The 22905-nt window shown below is 36.4% G+C and overlaps 1 protein-coding gene across 1 annotated transcript in view; it reads right to left on the bottom strand.

Moving 5' to 3' along the window:
* The window catches only part of LOC120854102 (receptor tyrosine-protein kinase erbB-4), a 1232614-nt gene that overhangs the window by 1103622 nt on the left and 106087 nt on the right, over positions 1–22905 (bottom strand). The window lies entirely within an intron of this gene.

Raw genomic sequence — 22905 nt, 5'->3', positions numbered from 1 at the left:
GGGGGGGTGGGAGGGGGGTTCATGTTTGGGAACGCATGTACACCCGTGGTGGATTCATGTTAATGTATGCCAAAACCAATACAGAATTGTAAAGTAAAAAAAATAAATTATATATATAAAAAATAAATAATAAATAATAAATTATTTTTTATTCATTTAGGAAGTTCTTATATTTACCTCCTCAAACATATATATGATTTGCTTCAGTTCAAGGAGAATGGGGTATCTCTTTAAGCTTTCCCACTCAACAAACCAAAAGTTTGGATCTGCATTCTGCTTTCTGCATCCTACTCATTATTTTGAAATCTTGCTCTTGGATTCCTAATAAACAACCTCCCAGTATTACAGAGTATGACATGGTAGTAATGAGCCCCCCTCCATAGCATGCCTCATACTTACCATTACTTGCTCAATGGCTCTCTTTCTAAGCAGATGACAAGCATTACAAGGACAAGGGATATTCTGTTATTAGGACATGACACAGAACCTGGCTCAATAATATTTGCTAAAAGAATGGATGTGCTAAGTTTCTTGAGTCATGTCTGACTCTGTGCAACCTTATGGACTGTAGCCTGCCAGGTTCCTCTGTTTATGGGATTATCCAGTCAATAATACTGGAGTGGGTTGTGATTTCCTTTTCCTAGGGATCTTCCCAACCCAGGAATCATACCCAAGTCTCCTGCACTGGCAGGCAGGTTCTTTACAACTAGCACCACCTGGGAATCCCTGAAAGAATGGATAAACAGATTAAACTCTATTGTATAATTTTATTTTTGTTTTTAGAGGTCTTTTTGGTTCCTGCAAATCTGGAGATTCCATTGTGGGATCAGACTTCAAGGTCAAATATTCCATATTTTATCAAGATGGCTCACACAATTGGGTCACATTTGTCTGCAGTTTAAGGCAATGGCTTTCATACACTGTAGTCAGAAAGGCAAATATTTTTAAAGCCTAGACAATATTCACCAACTAAATTTCCTTAGTAGATAATTTCATTGAAAGTTGTTGGTTAAATATTAAGCGAATACAAAAACAATATTATCTTCCCATGATAGGTTACTTTTGTGTAATCAGAAATTGTATACTTCCTTAGAGACTGTATTTACTTATAAGAAATGGTATTGAAATGTGTCTGTATTCACTGTGTTCTTTCTGAAAAACATCTTTATGGTCACACTGACAACTGCCAGTTATTAAACTAAGGCTATTTATGTTAAGTTGTACCAGTCAAGTGGGCCTTAGGAAGCATCCCTACAAACAAAGCTAGTGGAGGTGATAGAATTCCAGTTGAGCTATTTCAAATCCTGAAAGATGATGCTGTGAAAGTGCTGCACTCAATATGCCTGCAAATTTGGAAAATTCAGCAGTGGCCACAGGACTGGAAAAGGTCAGTTTTTATTCCAATCCCAAAGAAAGGCAATGCCAAAAAATGCTCAAACTACCGCACAGTTGCACTCATCTCACACGCTAGTAAAGTAATGCTCAAAATTCTCCAAGCCAGGCTTCAGCAATACGTGAACCATGAACTTCCAGATGTTCAAGCTGGTTTTAGAAAAGGCAGAGGAACCAGAGATCAAATTGCCAACATCTGCTGGATCATGGAAAAAGCAAGAGAGTTCCAGAAAAACATCTATTTCTGCTTTATTGACTATGCCAAAGCCTTTGTCTGTGTGGATCACAATCAACTGTGGAAAATTCTGAAAGAGATGGGACTACCAGACCATCTGTCCTGCCTCTTGAGATACCTGTTTACAGGTCAGGGAGCAACAGTTAGAACTGGACATGGAACAACAGACTGGTTCCAAATAGGAAAAGGAGTAGGTCAAGGCTATATATTGTCACCCTGCTTATTTAACTTATATGCAGAATACATCCGGAGAAGACAATGGCACTCCATTCCAGTACTCTTGCTTGGAAAATCCCATGGATGGAGAAGCCTGGTAGGCTGCCGTCCATGGGGTCACACAGAGTGGGACATGACTGAAGTGACTTAGCAGCAGCAACAGAAGCAGAGTACATCATGAGAAATGCTGGGCTAGATGAAGCACAAGCTGGAAGCAAGACTGCAAGGAGAAATATCAATAACCTCAGGTATGCAGATGATACCACCCTTAATGGCAGAAAGTGAAGAAGAACTAAAGAGCATCTTGATGAAAGTGAAGGAGGAGAGTGAAAAAGTTGGCTTAAAGGTCAACATTCAAAAAACTAAGATCATGGCATCCAGTTCCATCACTTCATGGCAAATAGATGGGGAAACAGTGGAAACAGTGGCTGACTTTATTTTGGGGGGCACCAAAATAACTGCAGATGGTGATTGCAGTCATGAAATTCAGACACTCAATCCTTGGAAGGAAAGTTATGACCAACCTAGACAGCATATTAAGAAGCAGAGATATTTACTTTTTCAACAAAGGTCTGTCTAGTCAAGGCTATGGTTTTTCCAGTAGTCATGTACGGATGTGAGAGTTGGACGATAATGAAAGCTGAGCACCAAAGAATTGATGCTTTTGAACTGTGGTGTTGGAGAAGACTCTTGAGAGTCCCTTGGACTGCAAGGAGATCCAACCAGTCCATTCTAAAGGAGATTAGTCCTGGGTGTTCCTTGGAAGGACTGATGTTGATGCTGAAACTCCAGTACTTTGGCCACCTGATGTGAAGAGCTGACTCATTTGAAAAGACCCTGATGCTGGGAAAGACTGAGGGCAGGAGGAGAAGGGGACAGCAGAGAGTGAGATGGTTGGATGGCATCACTGACGCAATGGACATGGGTTTGGGTAGACTCCAGCAATTGGTAATGGACAGGGAGGCCTCGAGTGCCGCAGTGCAAAGAGTCAGACATGACTGAGTGACAGAACTGAGCTGATAGATTCAACCAAAATTCCAAAATTTTACCCGCCTCAACACTTATGTAATTTAGTCTTCTTGTTACACATATATATTGGGTTGGCCAGTTAGCAATTTGGGTTTTTCCATAAAATGTAATGAAAGAAACCTGAACAAGCTTTTAGCCAACCCAATAGTTTGCCAACTAGGACTAGAAAATTCTGTTCATTATACACGAAGAACTACTTTTGTTGAGGGTTGCCTCTTTGGAATATTGTCATAAAATAAGAATGGCAAATGCTATATCGCGCTTGGTTGCTTACATTGTAGAGGTGAAAAATCAAAGCTTTTCAATAGTTCTTTAAAGACCATAAAGTAGAATAAGATAAGAAATTGTTGAAACTATCAACATCACCATATTAGAAATATCTGAAGACAGAAAATAGGTTGTGGTTTTCTTTAGAGCTCTTTGAAAGCACAGAATGTTGACCTGATTGCATAGCTCTGTATAATAATGAATTGGAGACATTATTGTAATCACAAGAGATTAAAAGCTGAGCCAGTAAAGTGAATAAATTTATTTAGAAATACTCAGAAAAGTCTGAAGCATTTGAAAAGTATATTATCCATACAACTTTATTTCAAAGCCTAACCCCCCAAAATATGTAAGACACAAACATGAAGGAAAAAGCAGTGAACAATTCAGGGAAAACCAATAATATGGTGTGGTGCCACAAGCGAAAATAGTTTTAAACATGTCCCCAGTGACAATGTACCATTGAAATTTATTGTAGATTTTAAAACTTCAGATTTTACTAAATATCAAATTGGTAACTGCTCAGTGGGATAACACATAGGTTTGTGTGTGTGTGTGTGGTTTTTTTTTTTTTTTTTTTAGTATTTGTTATATGCTAGTGAATTGTCTGGAGAAGGCAACGGCACCCCTCCAGTACTCTTGCCTGGAAAATCCCAGGGACGGGGGAACCTCATGGGCTGCCGTCTATGGGGTCGCACAGAGTTGAACATGACTGAAGCGACTTAGCAGCAGCAGCAGAAGCACTGAATTGTCACAGAACCATTCCTGTATTAAGACACAGAAAAATAATCTGTTCCTTTGCAAAGTCAGCACTAACAGAAACACACATTAACAATTTGTCTTAAGTCACTAGGACAATACCAACTTTCACCAGGTGTATTTATGCACAGCCAAAAGCTTTCACTGAGGAGGAAAGCTTTCACAGAGTTAGTTTTATGTCATCAGGGTCTCATACTGTATGACATAAAATACCAGTAGACTCTATTCAGCAAATCATTGGTTTGTGATTTATATTAATTTTGGTAGGAGAGGAGGTATTAAGTTAGATATCAGTGTGACTCTAAGTAAAAACATTAAAAGGAATCAACCAATGTAAATGTGTAATTAAAAATTATCAAAATTAATTCCCTTTGCTCTTAAATTTTTTTCAACAGAAATACCTACCAGTCGTTGTTGATATAATAAACATTATTTTAAACTATAACTAGAATAGTTTAAAATTTTTTTCAAAGATGCAGAATACTATAGTAGATAGATAGCTACAGATCACCTATATTTTTCAGATAAAATTAGGTGACCCCAGGTTAGCATATGGGTTGTTCTTATGCAGAAGGTATGCTGTTGTGAAAGGGAAGAGCTAGAAAATTCAAATTATAGCATGGAAATCCACAAAGACTTTGTTTACTTGTGTAAACAAAGGAGGCAAATCAAGGCAAAAGCTCTCTTTTACTTATTTTCAGAATGAAAAGTGTAAGCAGAAAGGCAATTCATCAATTTGTCAATCACCTTACCGGAGATAATGCTCATTTTAGTTATGAGCATGTTCATTTTAGTTGTGACATACAAAAAGTAAGAGGTGATATCTAATGTTAGCTATAAATCTAGGGAAAAAAAACGTTACCCAGAAATATACATACAGCAACTGCTGCCCAAATATATATACATATATATGATGCTTTAAATATGAACCAGATTTTTCTAAGCTTTATTAAAAAATATCATTATAATTTAAAGGAGTTATAACACTGTGTTCAACACTGTAATTTAGTTTTGTAAATCAAGCTCATTATTGATCTGGCTCAAACCTTTTCAGGTAAAAGAAAGTCATCTTTTAATAAACTTGAGTTTGATACTGATATCTGCACATATATTAAAACACATTATATATTAATAATTTCATATTTTTATATACTAACTTGGAACACTTATATACTGTCACCACTTATCCTGTGATACAGTCACCTAATCATGTGAATTATTAGCTTCTCAGTTCAATTTTAATCATAAAGTTTACTTCTGAATGAATTTTCACATACTGAACCATTTATCTTCAGAAATGTCTTCTGATATAAAAAATTTATAACAGACTTTTTATCTCCTCCTTCGTATATAGAATATCTGTATTCTCACAAAATATTTTAGACTTTAACAGCTTTGGAAATAAATTATTCTTCATAGTTCTCTACTTTTAAGTTTGAACATAATGTTACTCTTCACAGAAGGCTTAAATCAAACTTTAAAACACAATTTTGGAGTATACTTATAAAGGTAATACTTTAAAACTATACTTTTTAAAGCATAGTATAACACAGTGTGCAATGTGCTATCATTTGTCTAAAGAAAGGGGATAAGGGAAATTATATGTATATGCAAAATTTCTGTATATGCATCATACAATATCTCTGGAAGGACCCAAAGAACTAGTGATGTTATTTTCAGGAAACATATACACACACAAAGATATACAGTTGTAAAGTATATCTGTTAATAATATTCAATATATTATTATAATTACATATTTCTCCCACAATACTAAGCCAGTTCTTATGTTAAATAATAACTTCAAAATACCTCCTCAAAATGAAACATATGTATATTGTGATATAATAATATGACAGTAATTTGGTGATATACATTCTAATATAAAAGTAACATTCATTCAGGGGAAAATATTCTTCAGATATTAGGACAACTTATCCCTTAAACATTCACCAATCCTTCACCTCCTTGTCTTTTTTGGTTACATTCTATTTAGCATTTCACTGTGTATAAATTGATCTATCAATGAAACAATTTTAAGATTTATCAATGAATGACACTTTTAAAATCAATGTCTATGTTTCATTCAATCCTTTACTAGAATTTTCTAGCTAGTTGGTATCCACCATTTTAAACCATAATTCAGAGGAACAGGAAAGTTCATATATTTTTCATTTCTTCATTCCTGTCCACTAAATGTGTTAACAATCAAATTCTTGATATGCCGGAGAAGTTACCTAATCATGTGCATTATTAGCTTCTCAGTTCAATCCTAATCATAAAGTTTACTTCTGAATGAATTTTCACATACCTGAATCATTTATCTTCAGAAATGTCTTTGATATAAAAAAATTATAACAGATTTTTTATCTCCTCCTTCATTGATAGAATATCTGTATTCTCTACAAAATATTTTAGACTTTAACAACTTTGGAAATAAATTATTCGTCACTGTTCTCTACTTTAAAGTTTGAACATGATATTACTCTTCACAGAGGGCTTAAATCAACTTTAAAATACAATTTTGGAGTGTTCTAGTTACTTTTAAAATGTATTTTATTGACAAATACATATTATCATAATTTTTAACAAAACTATGTGGATATAACTCACAAGTTTGCTCTTTTTCATAGTGAATTTTCTTCTAAACATGTATTTTGACATGGCTTTGTAATTTCATTCTGTAGCTGAAACATAGACACTGATATTTTAATACAAGCCTTTCAAAAAATCTCATGTCTCTCTGTCTCTGTCTTTCTCTACTTGGCCACATACATATAAACACACGTATATAGACTCATCATTAATATGAAAGTTCTTCCAAGTTCCTTCTTGTTTATGTGTGTGTGTGTGTGTGAGTGTGTGTGTGTGTGCAGCACCACTGATCTATAAGTCTTATACTGAACACTGATGATTCTTCAGAAGTAATCATGAGTTTATATCACCTATCTACACTCTTTCATGATAAGCCCTTTTGAATTAGAGCCTGTATTTTTAAAACAACTGTTGCAGATCCTGAGTGCAATTTAGGGTCACATAACAGAGCTAACTGGCCCACCCACGAAGTAAACATGAGACAGAAACCTCAGGATTAACATACCCTAGACAAGTAAGACTGACAGACACCAACAGACTGAAACAAATGTTACACACTCGGCTTGACCACGGGACAACAGTTTTCTAACAAATCTATACTTTTGACGTACAAGATTGAGTGTAAAAATGTCTCTTGCACTAATCTACATTCCTTAATAGTATCTATTTGTAATAGATACCTGTTTTACAACATTTTAAGAGAGAATCAATTTGTCATTCCATTCCATTTCTAATGCAGTAGTCCAACCCAACCCAGAATGCATTATTGATATGGAAATGAGTGTAATTAGCAGCGTAAATGATCTGTTATTTATGATACAAGTCAGAGCAGTAAATCACCATTGGTTCACTATCATTACTATGCAAATAGAAGAAGGCAGTTAATGGTCCATGTGTTAAAAACAGGCCACTTGCTTGCTCATTTGCAAATGAAAGGCAAGGCTAAGGGTTTAAGGTAGAGATGACAGCTTATCACATCAGTCTCAGTTCATGGACTTAAGAAAATCAAAACACACAAATAGTTGCACTAGTTTTCAAAGTTACTCCTTTTTTTCCTACTGTATATTGCTTCTTGAGTCTATTCTAATAGCACCTTCAAATGTATTTTTAGTTCCTTCTAATTTGCACAACAGGAATTGGGAATGATTGTGAGAGTGCCTCTAAGTGTTCTGCAATGTATGAGATATATTTTATGTCAGCAGGGAAAAAACACTATCAAGACTTCCTATTATGAAATAAACTATCATTATCAGTCATATAATTCACTTCATTTTCCTACAAACATATTTTTATTTTCTTGTAAGGAGGCAGGCAAACTAGCAATGATGATTCCAGGACTAAAAAATTATTGATGGGCCTTATTGGAAAGTATTCAGCATACTTAAAGAATCTGTTCTGCCTTTCTTATTTGGTCCCTTTTGTTTAATTTTCTGGAGAATGTCTGCACTTTGAGTGCATTAGCTACAGGCCAATGCTTGCCTAGTGCAATGGGAACAAAGGTAGGATGCATGAAAAGCTAGAAGAATGGGATGGGGGGGCAACTGAATATTCTGAAAGCTTCACTTATATATATCTGATAATTTTTGGAAGACTTACATAAACATAGAACTTAGGATGATAATGTGTTTATTTTGAAAATATATGAAATAAAAAGATTTCAAACTCAGGTAAATTAGCTCCATCTTAACAACTTCATAAATATAACATATAATTTTTTGTAACATATTTTATAGATATAAATCACTTATGAAATCTTGTTTATTGTTAAGTTTTATTAAGCTATGAGTTCAAGAATGACATAAATTGGGCAAGAATATTATGTGAAGGAAATAAAAACACTATATTTAAATATAATAATATTGTTGCCCAGTTGCTCAGTCATGTCTGACTCTTCCTGACCCCATGAACTGCAGCACGCCAGGCTTCCCTGTCCTTCACCATCTCTTGGAGCTTGCTCAAACTCATGTCCATTGACTCTGTGATGCCATCCAGTCATCTCATCCTTTGTCATCCCCCTTTCCTCCTGCTTTCTATCTTTCCCAGCATCACAGTCTTTTCCAGTGAGTCAGCTCTTCTCATCATGTGACTAAAGTATTAGAGCTTCAGCTTCAGCATCAGTCCTTCCAATGAAGATGCAGGGTTGATTTTCTTTAGGATTGACTGGTTTGTTCTTCTTGCAGCCCAAGGGACTTTCAAGAGTCTTCTCCAACACCACACTTCAAAAGCATCAATCCATATATGCCTACTGGAAAAACCATAGCTTTGACTATATGGACCTTTGTCAGCAAAGTAATGTCTCTGCTTTTTAGTATGCTATCTGCTGCTGCTAAGTCGCTTCAGTCGTGTCCGACTCTGTGCGATCCCATAGACGGCAGCCCACCAGGCTCCCCCATCCCTGGGATTCTCCAGGGAAGAACACTGGAGTGGGTTGCCATTTTGTTCTCCAATGCATGAAAGTGAAAAGTCAAAGTGAAGTCACTTAGTTGTGTCTGACTCTTAGCGAGCCCATGGACTGCAGCCTACCAGGCTCCTCCATCCACGGGATTTTCTGGCAAGCGTACTGGCGTGGGGTGCCATTGCCTATCCAGGTTATATTACATAAAATGATATGGTGAAAAACATTTTTACTATGCCAGATTTTTTTAAGTATCATATATACATAGTATCTGAAGTTGGATCATAGGTGTTCATTTTGAGGTATCAATTTATCTTTTGTAAATACTATATTTTTCTTCCTGTTATTCCAAGGAGCTAACTATTGAGTTTCCTCATCTCACTGGAGTTTTCAAAGATAACTTCCTGGTTTTGCTTTTAAAACCATAAACTCACTGAGAAGATTAAACTAGAGGGAAGGTGAATGGATTTGAGGTAAGTCCATACTTTATGGCTCAGCTGGTAAAGAATCTGCCTGCAATCAGGAGACCTGGGTTCAATCCCTGGGTTGAGAAGATCTCCTGGACCCTCTCCAGTATCCTGGCCTGGAGAATCCCATGGACTGTATAGTTCTGCTACTGCTGCTGCTAAGTCACTTCAGTCTTGTCCGACTCTGTGTGACCCCGTAGACGGCAGCCCAACAGGCTCCCCCATCCCTGGGATTCTCCAGGGAAGAACGCTGGTTGCCATTTCCTTCTTCAACGCATGGAAGTGAAAAGTGAAAGTGAAGTCACTCAGTCGTGTCTGACTGTTAGCGACCCCATGGACTGCAGCCCACCAGGCTCCTCTGTCCAGGGGCTTTTCCAGGCAAGAGTGCTGAGGTGGGCTGCCACTGCCTTCTCCCACTGTATAGTTCATGGGGTTGCAAACAGCTGGACACACCTGAGCGACTTTTACTTTCACTTTCCATGCATTAGTATTCAGAAGATGCATACCTTCTAAACCGGAAGGAAGGGAAATCTCTGGTTTTACAGATAGAGGGACCCAAGTCTCATCCCCTGAACACACTTTTAGAAAACACCCTGATTTCTGGGGACTAGTTGTTTATTCCCCAGTTAACCAGATCCCTAGAAACTAAGAGATGACACACTCAGATCAGGATAATCAAGGAAAGTTAACGTAAAAGTTATGACTTTAACAGTTGTAGGCAGTGAGGGGAGTAATAAGGGGTAGTGCAAGAATGGGACCAGCTCTTCAGAGCTGGTATAAGTCTCAGGCCCAACACAACTAAACCCAGCAAGAGAGAGATACAGAGCAAGGAGAGCCTGTGGTGTCATCTTCCTTTAGAGCAGCAACAGCCCATCTATTGAAGGACACAAACCAAACAGATCTCACAAAGAAGCATGCAAGAGAATAGTCTGCTTATGTTTTCTCACTCTAATTTCCTGCTGTGGCTTCCCAAAAGGACCACTGGATAAACCTATCCAAAACCCAGAAAGCAGAAGGGTCCATGGATAATTATTCAAATATGTTGGCCTTCTACCAAGTGGCTGGGCAAAGCCAGGATTCCCAAGGAAGTAGAGGAGCCTATGTCTTAAATGGACCATACACATTTGGATAGATAAGCATACCAGAGGTGGTGGTCTTAGGCCAGAAAATAATAATCCTTACCCCAAATTGTAAGGACATTTACCAACATCTGGGCGTACCAGGTGGCTCAGTGGTAAAGAATCTGCCTGCCAGTGAGAAGACATGGGTTCATTTCCTGGGTTGGGAAGATCCTCTGGAGAAGGAAATGGTAACCCACTCCAGTATTTTTTCCTGAAGACCCTGGATGGCTACAGTCCATGGGGTTGCCAAGAGTCAGACACAACCTAGCGAATAAACAACTAAGTTTTTGATTTGTCCAATGGATTGTGTTAAACATTTTAATTACCTGTATTCCTCCTTACAGTATTTTGAGGTAGGTCCTATTGTTCTCATTTTGTTGAGTATGAAACTGAGCACAGAGAGGTAATTATCTTATTAAAGAACACATGATAAAATTATAGATGTTAGAGTCAAACCTTTATGGGTCTAGTCTAGAGCCTGTTCACTTAACAACCACATATAATATTTTCTAATAGTTGACTTGAAATGCTGACAAAGTTCCAATTGTGGAAAGGAATTAAAACACAAAGATATTTAAATTTACTAAATACAATATGAATTAACAGGTTGTTATAATTAATAATATGTATTATAGTTTTAAGTTTTATGGCAACTCTGTAGCATTAAGTTGGAGGGGAAGCAGAAGTGATGGGATTTACTATATATACAAAGTTGCACTATTGCTTAAAAAATGAGATGAAGAAGAAGGAACCATTTGGGTAGATATACTCATGGGACAGATAAAATTGCCACTTTGCTGAAATCTGACAGGTAAGTTTTAAAAATACACTAATGAAATCACACATACACACACATATAAAGTCTTCACTGAAAGTAAACTTTGACTTAAGATTTTGAGAATCTGAAAGGAATTCCACTGAAATGTTAAAAACACAGTCCTAAAATTCAATAATTTACAGAAAGAGCTTTTGGAGAACTACTTTGTTTTCTGTCACATTTCTACTTAATATCAAATGCTTGAGAAATTTTATTGATCATGAAAGCAAATGTTAATTAAAAGGTGCCTATATCCACAGAGATATGAGTGAATGCAGAGAGAGATAAAGGCTTGGTATGGTTGGGAGAAGACAGCTATTCTTTTCACAGTACATAAGTTTATCTTGAGTGCTATATGGTTCATGGCTTCAAAGAAAGTCATGAAGTTCTAGAATTTACTATTTAGTTTGGATTTAAATATTATTTTTTTCTTATAGTAATACTTGTGTCTAATACACAGGTGTAGAATGTATTTTACTGAAGTAGGACCTGCATATATAAAACACATGTAAAGAAAAATATGATTAGTAACCAATTATTAAAATCTATACTATATACACATGTAATATTCAAAGCAGAATAATTTTTTGACATAAAACTATGAACAAAGAAAAATTACTCTAAAGTCAGTAATGTCTCTTTGTGGTTAATGTTTAACTTGCATGCTATTTTATATGCAAAGACTTCACTTTTATACCCACAATATAAGGAAATCAGAACATTTTCATTTTGTTATAAATAACAATCACTAATGCAGGAACTATGATTTTTAGTCATCAGAATTATAAGTGCCATGAAAATGCAGGTGCTTAATAAATAAAATTAGCACTTTATAGGCATTTTGTTATTTACATTTTTATATCTCATCCCAAGACCTTGTTCAGTCTGAGGCAGATAAGACAAATGGTCGCATCTTTTAGAATAAGACTGAAAAATGAAAAATGGAGAGGGAATAGGTGATGAGGAAGGGGAGGGCGCTGAAGAGAGAGAGAGAGAGAGGAGGAGAGGGAGAGAGCTAGAGACAGAATGACAAGGAAAGAAAAAGAGAGGGGCAGGGGACTTCCCTGGTGGTCCAGGGGCTAAGACTTCGAGGCCTGAGCTCCCAATGCAAAGAACCCAGGTTCAATGTCTGGTCAGGGAACTGGATCCCACATGCCACAACTAAAGAACCCACATGCCATAAAGATATATATCCCATGTGCTGCAACCAAGACCAGGCACAGCTAAAGAAATAAATATTTTTTTCTAAGAGGGACAGACAGAGATATTGAAATTGAGGTGCTGACCTTTAATGACCTTTTGCTCCTGTCTTCACATCTGGTAATACCAGTGTAAATAATAAATCATGTGGTGTCACGCCTACATTGCTTTTGCTTAATTAGAAGGAGCCATGGACTTACTCCTTGAATGACATCTCAAATCTTGATGATGTCATGTAAACTTATGGCTGTAGATCTATATAATAATGACTCCCTCTTTCATAGACCCTTTTCCAGAATTTCAGGCATAGAGAGCTAGCTGTCTACTCTACATTTCTATTTGGATGGAAGGTAACATAAGCATAACACATCAATCAGGTCCAGGTGTTAGCCACTCAGTCAAGTCTGACTCCTTTGTGACCCCATGGGCTGTAGCCCCCTAGGCTCCTCTGTCCATGGAATTCTCAAGGTCAAATCCTATAAGATGGTGCTCTTAAAAGTGCTGCACTCAATATGCCAGCAAATTTGGAAAATTCAGCAATGTCCACAGGACTGGAAAAGGTCAGTTTTCATTCCAATCCCAAAGAAAGGCAATGCCAAAGAATGTTCAAACTACAGCACAATAGCACTCAACTCACACACTAGCAAAGTAATGTTGAAAATTCTCCAAGCTAGGCTTCAACAGTACATGAACTGAGAAATTCCGAATGTTCAGATGGATTTAGAAAAGGCAGAGGAACAAGATATCAAGTTGCCAACATCCATTCCATCATAGAATAAGCAAGGGAATTCCCTAAAATCATCTGCTTCATTGACTACACTAAAGTCTTTGACCATGTGGATCACAATGAACTGTGGAAAATTCTTTAAGATATGGGAATACCATACCACTTCACCTGCCTCCAGAGAATTCTGTACGCAGGTCAAGGAGCAATAGACTCGGACATGGAACAATGGACTGGTTCCAAATTGGGAAGGAGTATGTCAAGGTCATATGTTGCAACCCTGCTTATTTAACTTACATGCAGAGTACATCATGTGAAATGCCAGGCGGGATGAAGCACAAGCTGGAATAAGACTGCTGGGAGAAATATCAATAACCTCAGAAATATCAAGAGGGGCAGATGATACCCACCTTATGGCAGAAAGCGAAGAGGAACTGAAGAGCCTCTTGATGAAAGTGAAAGAAGAAAGAGAGTGAAAAAGCAAGCTTAAAACTCAACATTCAAATAACTAAATCATGGTGTCTGGTCCCATCACTTCATGGCAATTAGATGGGTAAACGATGGAAACAGCAAGCAACTTTATTTTCTTAGGCTCCAAAATCACTGCAGAGGGTGACTGCAGCCATGGAATTAAAAAACACTTGCTTCTTGGAAGAAAAGCTATGACAAACCTAGACAGCCTATTAAAAAGCAGAGACATTACTTTGCCGACAAAGGTCCATCTAGTCAAAGCTATGGTTTTTCCAGTAGTCATGTATGAACCTCTATGCATATTAATAATATGATGTAATAAGTATCGTTCTTTTTCCAGAACAGTTAGCAGAGGATGAGGAATAGAGATGCAAGTGATGGGTTTCTGGGAACTCCTGTGTAAGCAAGTAGATGTTTCATTTATTTCATGTCTTTGGGTTTTCTTTCAACCATGTTCTAATGGATTTTGCTAAAAACTGCTGAACATTTTTTCTAGTTAATATTAATTAGGAAATACTTTAAGAGCTTTAGATAATAGAAACATAATTTACTAATGATTCATTTTTATGTATATATATGTTTATTTATTCATAATAGTTTATTCATTCAACACACACTTACAAAGTACTCATATTATACTACATACTGTGCTTGCTAATTGCTGAAGACGTTTTTTTTAAAAAACACAAATCATCATCATTTATTTTCTAGGAGCTTAGAGTTGAAAGAAAATAATCGATAATATTTGTTCGCTAGGCATTTTGCCAGTTGCTTTTAATATAACATTTTACAAAAAAACAATGATAGTGGCATTTTTCTTCTATATTTATAGGTGTGAAAATGGTGGGAAATGGTTAGTAACTTGCCAAAATTTATAAAGCAAATGATAAGTCTGGCTCCAAAACACATTTTTAATTCTCATTTGTTGTTGCTGTTCAATCACTCAGTCACGTCTGACTCTTTGTGACCCCATGGACTGAAGCACGCTAGGCTTCCCTGTGCTTCACCAATTCCTGAAGTTTGCTCAGACTCATGTCCATTGAGTTAATGTTGCCATACAACCACCTCGTCTTCTGTTATCCCCTTCTCTTCCTGCCTTTAATCTTCCCCAGCATCAGGGTCTTTTCTAATGAGTCAGTTCTTTGCATCAGGTGGCTGAAGTATTGGAGCTTCAGCTTCAACATCAGTCCTTCCAATGAATATTCAGGATTGATTTCCTTTAGGATTGACTGGTGTGATCTCCCTGCTGTCCAAGGGACCCTCAAGAAGTCTTCTTCAACACCACAGTTCAAAAGCATCAATTCCTTGATGTTCAGCCTTCTTTACGGTCCAACTCTCACATACATATATGCCTACTGGAAAAACCATGGCTTTGACTATATGGACCTCTGTCAGCAAAGTAATGTCGTCCCGACCCAGGGATCGAACCCAGGTCTCCCGCATTGCAGGCAGATTCTTTACCACCTAAGCCACCATGGAAGCCCTAGAACACTGCAGTGGGTAGCTTATTGCTTCTTTAGGGATCTTCCTGACCCAGGAATCTAACCAGGGTCCCCTGCGTTGCAGGCAGATTCTCTAATTCTCATTACAAATGCTATATCACATCTGTCCTTATAGACATAAAAAATATATCAAAATTATCTGGTGAATATTATATGAATGTAAGAAAGAAAATAAGCAGTTACTTTAGGTTTGGTTTGCTCTGCTTAGTCACTCAGTCATGTCTGACTCTGCAACCCTATGGACTGTAGCTCACCAGGCTACTGTGTCTACGGGGATTCTCCAGGCAAGAATACTGAACTGAGTAGCTTATCTCTTCTCCAGGGCAAGTTTCCGACCCAGGAATCAAACCAGGATCTCCTGGCTTACAGATGGATTCTTTACTAGCTGAGATGCCAGGGAAGCCCATGGTTGGCATCATAGACATAAAACTCTGGAGAGGCACAAAGTGATACTCATGAAATAACATGAAATATAGTCTAATTTTACACCTGGAATATTACAGAGGCAAAAGTTGCAAATAGGTCGATTATCTAGTGAATCAGAGAGTAATATTGATGAAATATCAAGGTGTCTTCCTGAAGGAGCAGGTATTTTAGATCAGTTTTAAAGAATAAATAAAAATAATTGAATAAAGAGAAGGAAGAGGCATTCCAAATATAGAGAACCACAGAAAAAATGCACACAAGCAAGAAATAGAATGATATGGGCAAAAGTTAACACACAATGAAGATGTTTTTAAGACAAAGAGAAAGGCAGAAATTGGCTTGAGAATCAGGCCAATCAGATTATGCGGAGCCTTGGGTGATGTACTAAGATATTTGAACATTATTCTGTAGTATGAATAGCAGGGAAAACAAAGAATGTTTAGTAAGAGGGATCATGGATGGTCAGAGAGGGCCAGAAAAATGAGTGTCTCTTACAAAATTACATTTGACCAACTTTCCTGGTTTTCTTAGTTAAATTTTCTATATGTTGTTCAGTCACTAAGTCATGCCTGACTCTACAGCCCATGGACTTCAGCATTTCAGGCTCCTCTGTCCTCCACTATTTCCCTTGCTCCAACTGATGTCCATTGAGTCAGTAATGCTATCTAACCATCTCATCCTCTGCTAGAGAATATATATACTTGAACTTAAATTGTATGTAATATAGAGATTAAAGGGTTTATCTCTTAGAGTCTTCTATTTATATTACAAAGGAAAGAAGAATACTAGTTATAACAGATTTTAGGATTTAAAAATGGTTACATAAACCACCATGTAAGTTTACTCCCAGGCTTAGCTAAGTTTATTACTTTGATTGGTCTTCCTCAAATTTGGAAGCTGATGAGAGTTATGAAAATGCTTGTGTCTCAGGGAGCTTGATTAAATTCCAGGAGATGACCATGTTTAATAATCTTATATTTTCAAAATTTGTTTAAGAGTATTCTTGATGAATGAATATAAATAAAGACCACCAAGAATGGGCATTGTTGCCTTTCTTTTGCTGTTTGCTCATTTTCTCTAGATCACCTTGTTGTTTACATATCTTACTCTGAGATTATATGATTTGTTTTACAACCCATCTCTGGTTTTTAAGTTGACCTGCGGTCTCTAGCCTTACTCTAATGCTTATATTTGTAACTTTTCATTTTCCTGACCTTCCACCCCTCTTGTCTCTGGTGTGTTCTGCCTGCATCTCTTCTTCCCTTGCTCCCATTAATGATGAGACATGCAGATTGTCTCAAGTATTAGTGTATTAAAGTCTTTTTTGTTTGAGAAAGGTTGGCCATTCCAATTATATCTGTGGCACTACTGCTTTAAGACTGACAGGCAAATATGGTGTGAGGGTTAATGTGTTAACCTTAACTTTTGTTCTTATCTGAACTGAATGCAGATAGAATTAACTTATACATCTTCTTCCTATATGTCAAAAAAGGCAAATAAAGTCTATAAAACTATGGAATTTCAAAATCGAATGCAATGTAGAGAAAACGAGACCCAGAGAGAAGAAAGGAAGTCTCTGAGATGAGGACATAAGGTCATATGGTTACTTAGTGGTCATTGCTTTTATTCATTCTTTTTTTCTCTTGAGAGCATTTTACTGCGTTTCTCCTGGAGTTGGAATTGCCTGTCAGTGTAAGCTGGCTGAGTCTTTTAATTGCTGTAATATATTTTCTTATCATCTTTGAAGGATGTCAGCTATGGTTCCTTGGAGATGATGTGGCTTTCTAAATTTTCTGTCTTTTATTTGTTCAATGATGTTATATTTATTGCTTTCAATATATGATTTATAACTGATATAAAGTTTTAAATTTCTAAATGAGTTGACTCAGTTTATTTTTAAGATCTTAGTGATTGCACTTTCTGAGGTTTTTTAAATTTATCATGGCCAAAGTGGCTGCCAATGTTGACTAGAAACCTTTTCTACAATTTATATGTACTAATTTATTTATCTATTTCTGGTCTTCTCTATAGTATATATAATGATTGGCTATCTTCTCCTTGCTTTTATGATTATAATTACACTGTTATCTTGGGCCATGTATTGAATTTCTTATTCATTGTACAAGATTCTCAACAGAGATTCATTTCTAGGCCCTAACATATCTGAAAATGTTCTGGAATATACCTAGAAAGTATTATTTCTTTTATTTTTCTCATCAGTATATTTAAATATAGATATAAAAGTGTTAGGGCTTCCCAGAGGGCACTAGTGTGATAAAGAATCTACCTGCCAACGCAGAAGACATAAGAAATGTGAGTCCAATCCCTGGTTCAGGGAGATCCCCTGGAGGAGGGCATGGCAACCCACTCCAGTATTCTTGCCTGGAGAATCCCATGGACAGTGGAGCCTCACAGGCCAGTCCATGGGGTCACAGGAGTCAGACATGACTGAAGCAACTTAGCACGCATGCACTCTCATGTAAGTGTTAAGGCGATGTAGCTAGTGAGTGAGTGAAGTCGTTCAGTCGTGTCTGACTCTTTGCGACCCCATGGACTGTAGCCTACCACGCTCCTCCATCCATTTTCCAGGCAAGAGTACTACAGTGGGTTAATGTAGCTAGTATTATAGTGTAATTGTTAGGAGCTGGAACTTTGAGATCAGCAAGGCATGGGAGCAAGTCTTAGCTGTAGCGCTTGGACAAAGTATAATTTTAAAACTATGTTTTCTTATCTAAATAATATTAACATCTGTTTCAGGGGCCAGAATGAGTAAATTAGGAAGTTTATGGTAATGCTTTGTCTAGATCCTGAACTTTAGTATACAATCAGTAAATGTTAGCTTTTAGCCTTAGCTTTGTGCATGTTTTTATTCCTGCAAGTATAAATTACTTATAGCTATGTCCTTCATTCATTTATTACATTTTCCTTTAATAAAAATGTTAATAAGAATTTATGTTAGTTTTCTAGGTTCAGTGAGGGTTTTTTTTTTTTAATATCACCAATTTAGAACTCCAGGGAAAAAGGTAACATTATGTGTTCAAAGGTAATATTATGTGAACACAACAAATTGCATAATGTTCCCTCCCTACATTAATGTTGCCCAGGATTACAAAAGTGTTTGGAGATCAGAGATCTGTGGAAGCAATGGAGCCAGAGTAACTTTCACCTGGAGACTAGGTCAAGATAAGCATCATCAACTTGTTCATAATCCTCTGGTCATAGCTTGATTTCAAATCCTTACTTCTAAGGTCGTAGCCTTTTTGAAAGGTTCTGTGAGACTTAGAAATGGCATTTTTTTTCCTTACAAGAAATATGAATAAATAGCAAGTTATTCAAGTTACTTGATAAATACGCTTCTAAAAAAAGCGTTTAAAAAAAGTTTGAATTCAGCTTTACATTATAGAAATTCAGACTTTGTATCATTTTCTTTTCCTTTTTAAAAAAATTTTTTTTTAGCAAATGGATAGAAGCTGGAAAATCTTGAGGAGTAAAATCCATGGCATTTTACATTTTTATCTAATAGCATACTTTACATATCTTTTCTCAGTTTTAATGAGAATGCTTTATATAATAGAAGCAGGTGAAACTTGGGGTTTAATTTCATATCATAGGAAGACAACAAAAAGGGTTTCTGCTGGCAAATAAAAGGAGAATGGGGCATGCTTTAATTCTTAAGACTAGTCATGCTACTGGCACAAGACAAAGATATATAATTTCCTCTGAGAATTTGAAATTACTAGGTGAATATGTCTTTGTGTATATGAGTATGGGTGAGGTCTCTTGACTCCATTAATTCCAAGTTGGGGTAAGAAAAGTGTGATTTTTTTTTCCATACTTTTTCCTGCCACACACACTCCTAAGGTTCCTGAGAATCTGTGTCAGGAAGATTATGTTTTCTCCTGTAACCCCTCTGATAGATTTTCCAAATATATGATACAAGGAAAAAGAAGAAGAATTCAGGCACTTTTTACCAATCCCCAATATTCTGAAGTGTGAAAAGAAATCTGTTGTTGCCATTAATATCACCTAGGTGCTTTAAGAACAAAATGTCATTTGATTGTATCTCTGCCGTTCTAACATCTCTCAAATTCAGAGTCTTGCTGGTTACATGAAATCACATTTGTATTCACATAGTCGTGAGATTTCAGAATTCATCATAACCACTGTGATTTAACTGCCAGTGATCCCTGGAACTCCAGAGGGCACAATTCATATTGCATGACCATGAATCCATACCATGAAATGCTATTGTGGATTGCCTATTCTCTTGCGGACTGCTAAGGAGTAAAATGATTTTTGACATGCCTTTTTAAAGCATGTACAGGACCTAGAACATAAAACTACATAATTGAGTCACCTTGCTTAATTTCACTTTGTGAATTATTGGTTTCCTGAGAAGTAGTTTAACAGCTGAACAGAGAAAAATAATTCTCAGATTTAAAGTGTCTCTTTGGGCATTCCTTTTTCATGTAACGATTCTGCTAGAGTATATGACAAAATTATCAGTAAACACAGCATTGATTTTAGAAGGCACACTGCCATCACACAGAATACATCACTCCAAAGTAAGAAGATTTCAACCTGTTTGATGTGTTATCTTGAGTATTTGTGTCTTTCTATTGACTTACTATAGAACAAAGATATAATAAATTATATTTTCTAACTTTTCGATGTATGTGTGTGTTCTTCACTGCCATTGATTTGTATATAGATCATGATTCTTCCAAGAAAACACCTCCGTCAAGTTCCTATTTTTTCCTAGATGAGTTCTTCTTGTTGAAAACCTGATGCGTGAAGTGAATAAAGTCTGAATCTTGTATTAAGAGAGGATACAGTTTTCAATTTTGTGTACATTTCCAGTTTTTTTTATATTTTGTAGATATTTCTGTCTATAAAAACACAAGTGGTTGAACATGTTAACCCCTTCAGAAATAATATATAATTTCTAGCAAAAATGAGAATGGTTACATTTGTTTCTCAAATTTAACAAAGCATATGTTGATCTTAAGAAAAAATAATCTATATCTAACAGGAAGGTAAAAGGGAAGCTTTCTCTTATTTATATAGCTTCTAAATGAATTATCACACTGATAATATATGCAAACTGGAGCTTGAATAACAATATACATTATGAAAATTTCTCAGTAGAATTTAGGAAATATTTCAGAAAATATTAATTATCCCATGAAAGCTACTCTATCGACAAGTGATTAATTTATCTAAAAGCAGTATAAGGTTTTTAAAGTATTTTACTTTAAGAATATACAGTATGTAACTCTTCAAGCTATGTTGGATTCATATGTTATAAGAAACTTTTCTGCTGCATAATCAAGACTGTGTAACATATGAGGACAGTGCTGTATGGTTAGACTTTACAGATGATTTCAAGAGTTTGTGCCTGCCATTGCCTTTCTCAGTGACCATCTGAATAACTCAGAAAAGAGATGAGAAAAGTTAATTATATGAGTGACTCTTCAGTGAACAAACTAAACCTAGGTCTCTTAGAGGTCATTCTTTTAAAAAAAAAGGCATTGTCCTCTGCAACATTTTTGGGTCATTAATGATGTAAAAGATGTTTCTTGAAAACAGAGCTTAATAATTTCCAATGGTGACTTAAAAATCTAATTGGATTCTTATCAACTAATTCTCAATAAGCTAATGTAATGGCTAATTACTGTTATTGGTGACATTTAGACACGTTGAAGTCTAATTTTGCCTTTAAATTAGACAATGTAAGGCTATATTTACAGAAGCTGAGTTATTTAACACTTAGCAGGGTACATCTCTGATAGGATTACATAGACAGCACCCATTATTAGAGTTAGCCTGTGATTCGCAGTTGGATACCAAATTTGTACAGAAGCATAATCATGATACTTTTAATCATAATAGTAATATGATTACTTTTAATCATATTAAAAGTAGTTGAAAAGCAAATTGCAACCAGTAAGTAACTGAAAAGCAAATTGCAACCACTAATGCATTGCACAGAAACATAAAATTGTTAGTTCTTTTTTTAAGATTACACATTGAGAGAAAGGGCATTTTAAATTATAGTCTGAAGTGGCTGTTAATTATAAAATTCTATTTATCTTTCTTAATAAGCATAAACATTCATATTCTATTATGACCACTGAGTCTTTGATCTCACCTCCTTTCAGGGAAGCCATCCCTCAGGGTGATATTACCTGAATTACAGAGAGGTCCTATTTTTCCTTGATCTTATACTCAAGTCAACAAATATTTTAATCAGTAGAAAAGAGTCATGGGCAAAGCAGTCAGGGAAAAGTCCATACAGAAACAGACCCAGCACAGTCAAAAATAAAATAAATAAATAAAAATCCTTTAAAAATCCTTCACAAAATTCTTGACCTGATAAGAGTTTATATTGATATAGAGGAGACTCAAGAAATAAATTCAAACAGAACACCACATTGTAAGTATTACAAAGAATAATACATAAAGAGGCCAATCAATGTTGCAAAATTAAAACTGTAATTTTATGTAGGGTGTACAGGGGGAAGTCTACTGAAAAAGTAGCATTTGAGTAAAGATCAGAGGGAAGTAAAGAGGCGGATGGAAGAACAGTTAGGCTGACAGAACAGCAGTGCAAGGGACCTCTGATGGCTCAATTAAAGGAAATAACAAGAACTGCTATGTGTGTGGCATGAGCAGTAACCCAGGTAAGAGACTGTTGACATTGTTCACAGCAGCAGTGAAGGTGGTAAAAGGGAGTGGGGTTCTGAATGCATTTTAAAGGTAGAGAGAACCAGGAAGATCACTGGGAAATAAGATGTGGAACTACAAAGAAAAAGAATACAAAACTAAGTTCAAGAATTTTGATCTGATGATGTGGACGAATGGAGTTGCCACCAGCTAAGGTGAGATGATTGTGAGAGAGAGGCTGTTGGAGTGAGAGCATGGACCAGGAGATAGGACCCAGTTCAATGTGTTATCTGCTGGAGAAGGGAACAGCTACCCACTGCAGTATTCTTGGGCTTCCCTGGGGGCTCAGACTGTAAAGAATCTGCCTGCAATGCAGGAGACCTGGATTTGATCCCTGGGTCAGGAAGATATCCTGGAAAAGGGAATGGCTTCCCACTCCAGTATTCTTGCCTGGAAAATTCCCTAGACAAAGGAACCTAGTGAGCTACAGCCCATGGGATCACGAAAGTGTCAGACATGTTCAGTTCGTTGCCCAGTCTTGTCCGACTCTTTGCAACCCCATGGACTGCAGCATGCCAGGCCTCCCTGTCCATCACCAAATCCTGGAGTTTATTCAAACTCAT

Source organism: Oryx dammah, unplaced genomic scaffold, assembly GCF_014754425.2.
Source record: "Oryx dammah isolate SB20612 unplaced genomic scaffold, SCBI_Odam_1.1 HiC_scaffold_27, whole genome shotgun sequence".
NCBI classification, from domain to species: Eukaryota; Metazoa; Chordata; class Mammalia; order Artiodactyla; family Bovidae; genus Oryx; species Oryx dammah.
This window is presented reverse-complemented; position numbering and strand designations above follow the sequence as displayed.